Below are 7,692 nucleotides of genomic sequence, written 5' to 3'. Positions count from 1 at the left end.
CACTTGTCCTATCAGTATGCACCCACACAAAAAGTCCCTCTCGCTCTTTCTTATGAGCCTACTTCAAGTGTCACAGAATTGACAGGGTTGGAAGGGGCTTCTGGAGATCATGTAGTCCAACTCTCTTGCCAAGGTAGGTTCACCTTCAGCAGATGACAAAGGAACTCCTCCAGATGGGTTTTGAAGGTCTCCAGAGACAGCGGCTCCATGACCTCTGTTCCAGTGCTCTGCCACCTTCAACATAAGAAGTTCTTCCTCATGCTAAGGCGAAACTTCGTGTCTTTTAGTTTATGCCCATTGCTCCTTGTTCTGTAGCTGTGCACCACTGAAGAGTCAGGCACCATCCCCTTGGCACCTGCCTTTAACAGATTTGTATGTATTAATGAGATTTTCTCCGAGTCTTTTCTTCTCTGGACTAAAAAAGACCAGCTCCTGCAGCCTCTCCTCATGAGAGATGCTCCCAAATACTGGAAGGCCACAACAAGGTCTCCCCAGAGCCTTCTAATCTCCAGGCTGAAACAACCTCAGCTCTCTCAGCTTCTCTTCAGAGAAGTGCTCCAGGCCACTGATCCCCTTGCAGCTTGTATCATTAGGGAACTACCACTAAGTTTCATTTGTAAGATCGGGATAGATTTAAAATGGTACTTCTGGCTTGCGGGTTTGCCATGTAGGCAGGCAGAGATGGCAGGAAGCTTTCTTAATTGCAGGGTTGTAGTCTCTAAAGTCGGCTCTAGTCCCCGCACCGCCTCCGGCGGGTGCCCGCCCGGCCAGGGCCGCCTTGGGCCGGGCCTCCCCGGCAGGTCGCGGCTCCTCCCCGCCGCTCTGACTCACGGCCCGGCCCCGCTGACACAAACTCGGCGGCCGGTGCCGAGCGGGGGCCGCTCGCTGTGAGGGAGCGGGAGCTGGAGGGGCGCGGGGTAAGATGCCCGCCTGAGGGGACGGAGCCTTCGGGGCGGGCGGCGTGAGGGCGCTCCCGTCCGAGGGATTAAAGACGGCCCCGCTGTCCCGTCGCGGACGGCGATTTACCTGGGTGGCCACCTCCCTCCCTCCCTCTTTCCTTTCTTCCTTCCTTCCTTCCCGGAGCCGGTGGTTTCGGCGGAGAGGGAGTGGAGCCCGCCTGGCCCCTCCCTGGAGAAAGTTTCCGCTGCCACCCGCGCCAGGTAGGGGCTGAGCCGTGAGGGGGCGGCGGCCCCGGACGGGCCCGCACGGAGTTTCGGGGGTGCCGCTCGGCCTTGGCAGGCGGGGCGGGCTGTCAGGCCGGTGTCACCCCGGCCCAGCAGCTGCCGTCTGCCGCAGGGCCGCCGCGGGCTGAGGGCAGTATATAGGTCAGTGGAAGTAATGCCCGCCTAATCCCCTTTATCTTTTTGGCTCGGCTTTTCCGCTCTTGGTTTGTAGGGCGAGCCTTGGGCAGCGTTTGTCGCAAACTTCGGGGAGAGGGGAGCCAGGCTTCGCGCAGGGCTGCGTGAGCGGACAAGTGCCGAGGTGAGAGCATGGGATACGCGCTTTTATTTTTCCAGAAGGCTTTTCCTCCCAAGGGTGACGCCTAACGGAGTGCCAGGTGTTCCTGCGTGGAGCTGTCACTCGCGTGACCCTGTGTCTGCGTGCTGAGTTTGGGTTCGGATTTCTGTTTTAACAGGTTAATTAACACTGATTATTTCTTTCTCCCTGCGTCACTCACCGAATCTCCGAAGGCTATTTTGGCGTTTGCTTTGGATGCCAAAGGAAAGTAGAGGTCTCGGCAGCTTCGGGCCCCGGTAACGGGAGAAGGCAGTGTGCCCTGACAAAGTGATTACTGTGTTGCTTTCTCTGATCTTTGAGGAACTATTAGTTAGGTCATGTGAACCTTTCTGTTGCACAAGGGTCTTGGTGGCGACTTGGCATGGCTGAATTGCTCCATGTGGATAAATACATAGGTGCTGGCAGGTGCCCACTGTCTGCTCGGACATCATGCACAAGCCAGGCTGCCAGTACAGGAGTTTGCCAGGTTGGGGCATGTGGTTTCTTGTACCTGAGAAAGGCTAAGGCATACTTGATGGTATTTAAAGATTTTTATTTGTTTGATTTTTCTCTTCCCTGGGCTGTTTGATTGGTTTTGCAATTAGCATTAACATATCTCATACAATGACGATAAGAAGAAAAAAAAAGCATAAGCTGCCCTATTACTTGTGATTGAACTGAATGTGACGTCAGAATCTGCCAGTGCCCTCTCTGCCTAGGTATTTTGTGTTGATTAATGGGGAACTGATGCTGTGCAAGAGTTTATAGTTGCATTTTCTTTTAGTACAAGAGTGTTCTTATTCTCTCGTATAGCAGTAAGAAGGATCTAGGGCCTCATCTTAGTGGGGAAGCATGAGGTCTTAGTTTTGTTTTCATTTTCAGAGAGAAGAGGTAGTGATAATAAATTATCCATTCAAAGAGATCTCTCATACACCAATAAGGTAGTAGTGTTAGGTCATGCAATATAGACTCATGTCTCTGCCCTGTGCTGGTTTTATATCATAATTTCTAGAAGTAAACCTTTTAGAAAAAATGTTGATTGGAAGGGTTTGTAATACCTGAAGGAATTATGTCAAATTACGGTTTTCACATCATCTGTGGTACTTTACTTCTGCTGGGGTATGTGTGTACAAGAGTCCACCTGATCTGAAACTAATCTAAGAATTAGGACCTAATGCTGTAATTTGTTTCTTTCTCTTTCTTTTTCTCCGACTCTTCTTTAATGAACGTGGAAGGTCAAAGGGAGAAAGGGAAGGCAGAAAAACTTACAATCCATATGGTGAAGTATAAATAATTGCAGAGGGCGAGATTGTACCAGTGAGATATTGATGTGAGCATAGCACTGGTGAAACTCATGGAACATCCAGATGTCTTTTCCTCTTACCTGTCTCAATCAAAACAATTGTTTTCAATTGACTTCCACTAACAACTGTTTTAGTCCGTTTATTGACCCATGGTGATTGACGATACGTGCTTTGGAAAAGAAGTGAATCCTTTTAGATTGATGAAAAATGTGTGGACAAACCTCGTGGAAGAAACTTAGCTTTATGTACGTAGTTTCCTTTTTTTCCTTCTCTAAACTTTACTGCGTCTGAACTATATGGTGGTGCTGGTAAAAACTGGATTGTCCTCTGTAAGGGTTTTAGCTTTGAGTTGTTTTCATGTTTTTCATTCTAAATGGAATACAAACCTTCATAGAATCTGAAACCAAGAGAAGCAAAATTGGGGAAACTGCTGCTAATGTGGTTTTATTTCATCCTGGCATGACACCGAGTTTTGGAAATCTATAGCTATGTTTTCTCTTCAAAAAGATTATAGTGATGCATTGATGCCTGCTAAGCTTAAGTCTTCAGATACACAGACTCTCAGTACCATCTGAAGCATCAGTTTCTCTGTTAAACTGTACATTGAAGGATTATTAAGATTACTTTGATATACATCGTTTTAAGAGTTCTTTTTAACAAAGCATTTATCCACAAGTGGTGCTGTTCCTCCCTTGCATATCTTTATTTATTATATATAGATGCTGCTTTTTGATGCCTGCAGAGGGTTTCATTGCAAAAGATCTCCAAATTTTAATTAGTCTGATGGGAATCTTGTTTAGCTCTATAATTTTTGAGTAGCATACTTGACTTTTTAAAGATGCAATTCTGCACATCCTGATCTGATGTTACTGTGAGCAGTAGTTTCTCTCAGACATGAGAGAGATGTGTTCACTCTCTCTTTTTCCTGTGGCATATTTAGTGTAGTTGGTATGTTTGGTGGTATGTTGTGGTGTTTGTTATGTGCTGCTGAGAACAAGGCTTTTTTGACCTCTTGTTCCAGTAATACTTTTTTGGTAATAATTTTATAACTATATTTTGTTTTGCAGACAAACTATCAGACACTTCTACTCAGACATTTTTGCTTGGCATTGTTACTTACCATCTCTTCTCAGCCTAATGGGATAGGTCAGTTTTATACTAAATAGCTGCCACCCCAACAAAAAGGTCGTGGTCTGTATCTGCACCAGAATAAGCACCAGGAAAGAGGGCATCAAGGAAGGCTCTTAGCATAGTGCTTTTGGGTGTATTTCAGGTAATGCAGTACACAACAGCAGATGCCTATACTTTTGGTATGTTATGGTTGCACTTCTAATGCTCTAATAGTATTGAGTAAAGACAAACAACCTTGGGGTGCTTCCAGAAGAGACCACAAAGGTCTGCATTAGTCAAAAGTTGGGGTATGAGTGACCTAGAAATGCTGATTTTTTTTCAGTCCTTTTGGCAATACAGTATAATGGCCAAATAAAGACTTGTAAGCAGATGCTGGTATGGCTGCTCTGTAAGAATGTCTGTATCTTTAAAACCTTATGCAAACTGCTTACAAGAAACAGTGCCTTTTCCTGATCTTATTAATTTATTTGGAAAGTAAAGTTAGGACTTCATTGTGCCATGGATAGCAGGTCAAATAGACCTGGATCAAGTTGCTGAGGTTGCACCTCAAGTCTTGGGTCCAGTTCTGGGCCCCTCACAAGAAGGACATTGAGGTTCTGGAGCATGTCCAGAGAAGGACAGTGAAGCTGGTGAAGAGTTTTGAGACTGAGTCCTTTTAGGGGTGGCTGAGGGATCTGGGGGTCTGTAGCCTGGAGAAAAGGAGGCTCAAGGGAGACCTTACCACTTTCTACAATTGCCTGAGAGGTCCTTGTAACCTGGTGGGTGTTGGTCTCTTCTTCCAGGCAATGAACAACAGAGGAAGAAATGGCCTCAAGCTGTGCCAGGGGATATTCAGGCTGGACGTTAAGAATAATTTCTTTACTGAAGAGGTGGTTAAGCATTGGCATGGGCTGCGCAGGAAAGGGGTGGAGTCACCATCCCTGGGAGTGTTTAGGAAATGATTGGATGTGGCACTTGGTGCTATGGTTTAGTTGACATGGTGGTTTTCAGTCACAGGTTGGACTTGCTGATCTTGGAGGTCTTTTCCAGCCTTAATAATTCTGTGATTCTAGTGAATTAAAAGAACAGTTTTGAATTCACTTGTGAATGTGTACAATAAGTGCTTCTGGCTTAATATCACTCCATTGTAATACATGTGCACACACACCACATTTTAAGTTAGCTTTATCTGTGGAAGTGCTGTGATGGTAAGGAAGCATTCGCCAGCTAAAGTTAGCATTATGAACACTGAGGAGCTTTCGGAATCCATGTTCCCTTACTTTCTGTTGTAGGCATTGATCGTAAGACTTCTGATTAGTACAGGTAGGTATCTCTCAGACAAGGACTCAAGTGATGGTATGATAAGAATGCTTTGCATGTTAAACCATGTGGCCAAAAAATTCTTGTCTAAGGTGATCCTGAAGGGCATGTCCAGGTGAGGCAATTCCATGTGGAATTGAAACAGAGCAGGTAAAATAAGAGCTTGTGAGAGCGGTGATATGGGCTCAAGGCATGTGAAGACATAATCTAAGATTGTGTTACCTATGATACAAGTGAGATTACTTTTAATTAGCAGAGGAAAGTTTGGAAACACAACACAAGCACAGCTATCTGCATGCAGGAGGCCCAGCATGTAGTTGGGACTTTGACTCAGATTATCTCTGAACCAAATGTAGAACCTTTTCCTAGGAGTTGGAAAATTGGCCCTGAAATTTATTCTGTTTCAAACTGTGGTGGCTTGCCATCGGTTGTGAGATACTGAGAAATCAATGACTTCTTTATCTTTTTCCTTTCCTTAAAAAAGGTCAAATTTTGATGCAATACTGAATTGCCTATGCATGCAGTAATGTTAGACCATGACAGTTAATTCTGATCTAAACATAATGAGCATGGTGTTATCTACTTTTTGTGTGAAAACATACATAGATTAGTGCTAAAAGAGTGAGGCAAATTCTTATAATGTAGTTTTTGCCATTTAGCTTTAGAAACACAGTCAGATGTTTTCTCTCCTTGTACCTCTACTGTAATGTCCAAGCATGTGACTGGCACAGTTTTGTTTGTTTAAACATTTGCATGCCTTAGAAGAACTTGTCTTTTTTTTTAAGAAAGGAAAGCTGTGTAGTAATAAAAACGTGCTAGATTCTTTGTGTCAGTAACTATTACTGAAAGACAGTTGTGCCCATTATCCCTCTGATTCTAGCTCATTTTTGCAAGTTGTCTGCATTGTACATTGGTGAAGGGTAGGATTTCTTTCTGTGGAAGTTTTTCTATAGAAGGACTATTCTAGCAGCACAAGTGGAATTTGCCTGCGGAACTGATCAAATTATGCCCTTGAACAAGCTCACAATTGGAAGGATTTCCTAGAGTGTATGAGACAAATTAAAACTTTTAAAAGTATTGACAGTCGTTATATTCCAGTAAGCCTTTGTATTGTAACTTAAATTTAGCTGTTGGCTAACAGTTGAAGAGTTAAACTGCTGAAGAATCAATCCCTCAATCCCACTTGAATCACAAAATCTTTTGTAAAACCTCAGATACCCCTGAGCAGGAGAGAAGAGAATATTATACTTTTGAGTTAGTTTTATTAACAATTAACAGTTAATATAATTGTAATAACTGAATTATTTTCAGATGTTTAGGTTTTTTACACACTAGTCAGAGAGCTGTGGTTAAAAGGTTGCTGTTGTGCAGCCAAGTCCTAGAAGTAGCATGGATTGTTACTGAATTTTGTTAACTCGTTTTGCTGTGGCAGGCTCCTGCCCTAATGCAGCAAACCTGAGAGGGAGAGGTAACTTGGTTTTCTGCTTTATCACTGTACTGGCATTACACTGAGTAGTGCTTCTGTAAGCATGTATACCTTGAACATATAAGGGAAGAAGGAAGCCTGAGTGGGGAGGTATGCCTTTCATAATTACAAGTTGAAGTGGAACAGCAGTGAGTTGCTGCACTGGACCCATGGCTCTTAGTAAAAAGAGCTGCACTGTTTCCTCTTTGCACATTTGTGGCATTTTTACACTTCACTCATGCCATAAATGTGTTTTAGTTCAGTGTTATAAATTCTGTATTCCTGTAAGAGAACCTATGGAGATCAAAAGTTTATCTCCCCTCTTGAGGAACTCACTGATTTTCAGTGCTGGACTTTGCAAGAAGTGCATGCCTCCAACCACAGCCTGATGTGGATTTGTTTTGGAAGTGAGGGCTCTCTTCCTCTGTGAGTGGAATTAGAATTGTGCTGGTTTCTCTGCCTTGTGTGCCCAACCAAGTGACAACAGGTGCTAAGCAGCCAAATATTTTGCTGCAAACCATAAAGATCTTCAGAAAAGTGTGTGTTGCTCCTTTTTAATTTTGGCTCCGATGTTGTTCTCAGATCACCTAATGTCCTTGGAATGCCTTTGGTATGGATTATGAATTTTTCTTTTTTTTCTTTTAATTGGCCATTTTGCTATTCAGTACATGGAAGCAGAGAACATACAACACAAAGTCAGCAATAGGTATAACGGGATAATTCCCTTTCTGAATTGCTCACTTGCATTAAGATTAATTATGCTTGCCTGCTTAGAGTGGTTTCAGGTAAACAACTAGAAAGTTCTTTATCAGCTTCTTGAAACATATTCATAGGATGAGAAGCCTGTGAAGTGAGAGTACATTTTGAGTGGAGGAAAAGGATGGAGGACAGAAACTGACTTGCCTTTGCAATGATTCTGTTTTTAATATTTTGGTTCCAGTAGTGTGAACAGCACTAAAAGATATTTGCTTGAACTTGCTGCCAGGTAACACAGAG

General features: G+C 43.6%; 1 protein-coding gene across 7 annotated transcripts in view; it reads left to right on the top strand.

Annotated features, from left to right (window-relative positions):
- Positions 1-817: 817 nt before the first annotated feature.
- FHIP1A (FHF complex subunit HOOK interacting protein 1A) overlaps positions 818-7,692 on the top strand; it is a 79,246-nt gene continuing 72,371 nt past the window's right edge. For 3 of the 7 annotated variants that reach the window (XM_072928476.1, XM_072928477.1, XM_030271520.4), the window contains exons 1-2: positions 938-1,160; positions 1,396-1,482. The gene's annotated coding sequence lies outside the window, so the exon portion shown is untranslated. Of the gene's footprint in view, positions 918-937; positions 1,161-1,187; positions 1,483-7,692 lie in introns of those variants that run through there. The other 4 variants (XM_072928474.1, XM_072928478.1, XM_072928475.1 and 1 more) reach the window with 4 other exon arrangements.

The sequence above is a fragment of the Taeniopygia guttata genome, chromosome 4, assembly GCF_048771995.1.
Source record: "Taeniopygia guttata chromosome 4, bTaeGut7.mat, whole genome shotgun sequence".
Taxonomy (NCBI): Eukaryota; Metazoa; Chordata; class Aves; order Passeriformes; family Estrildidae; genus Taeniopygia; species Taeniopygia guttata.
This window is presented reverse-complemented; position numbering and strand designations above follow the sequence as displayed.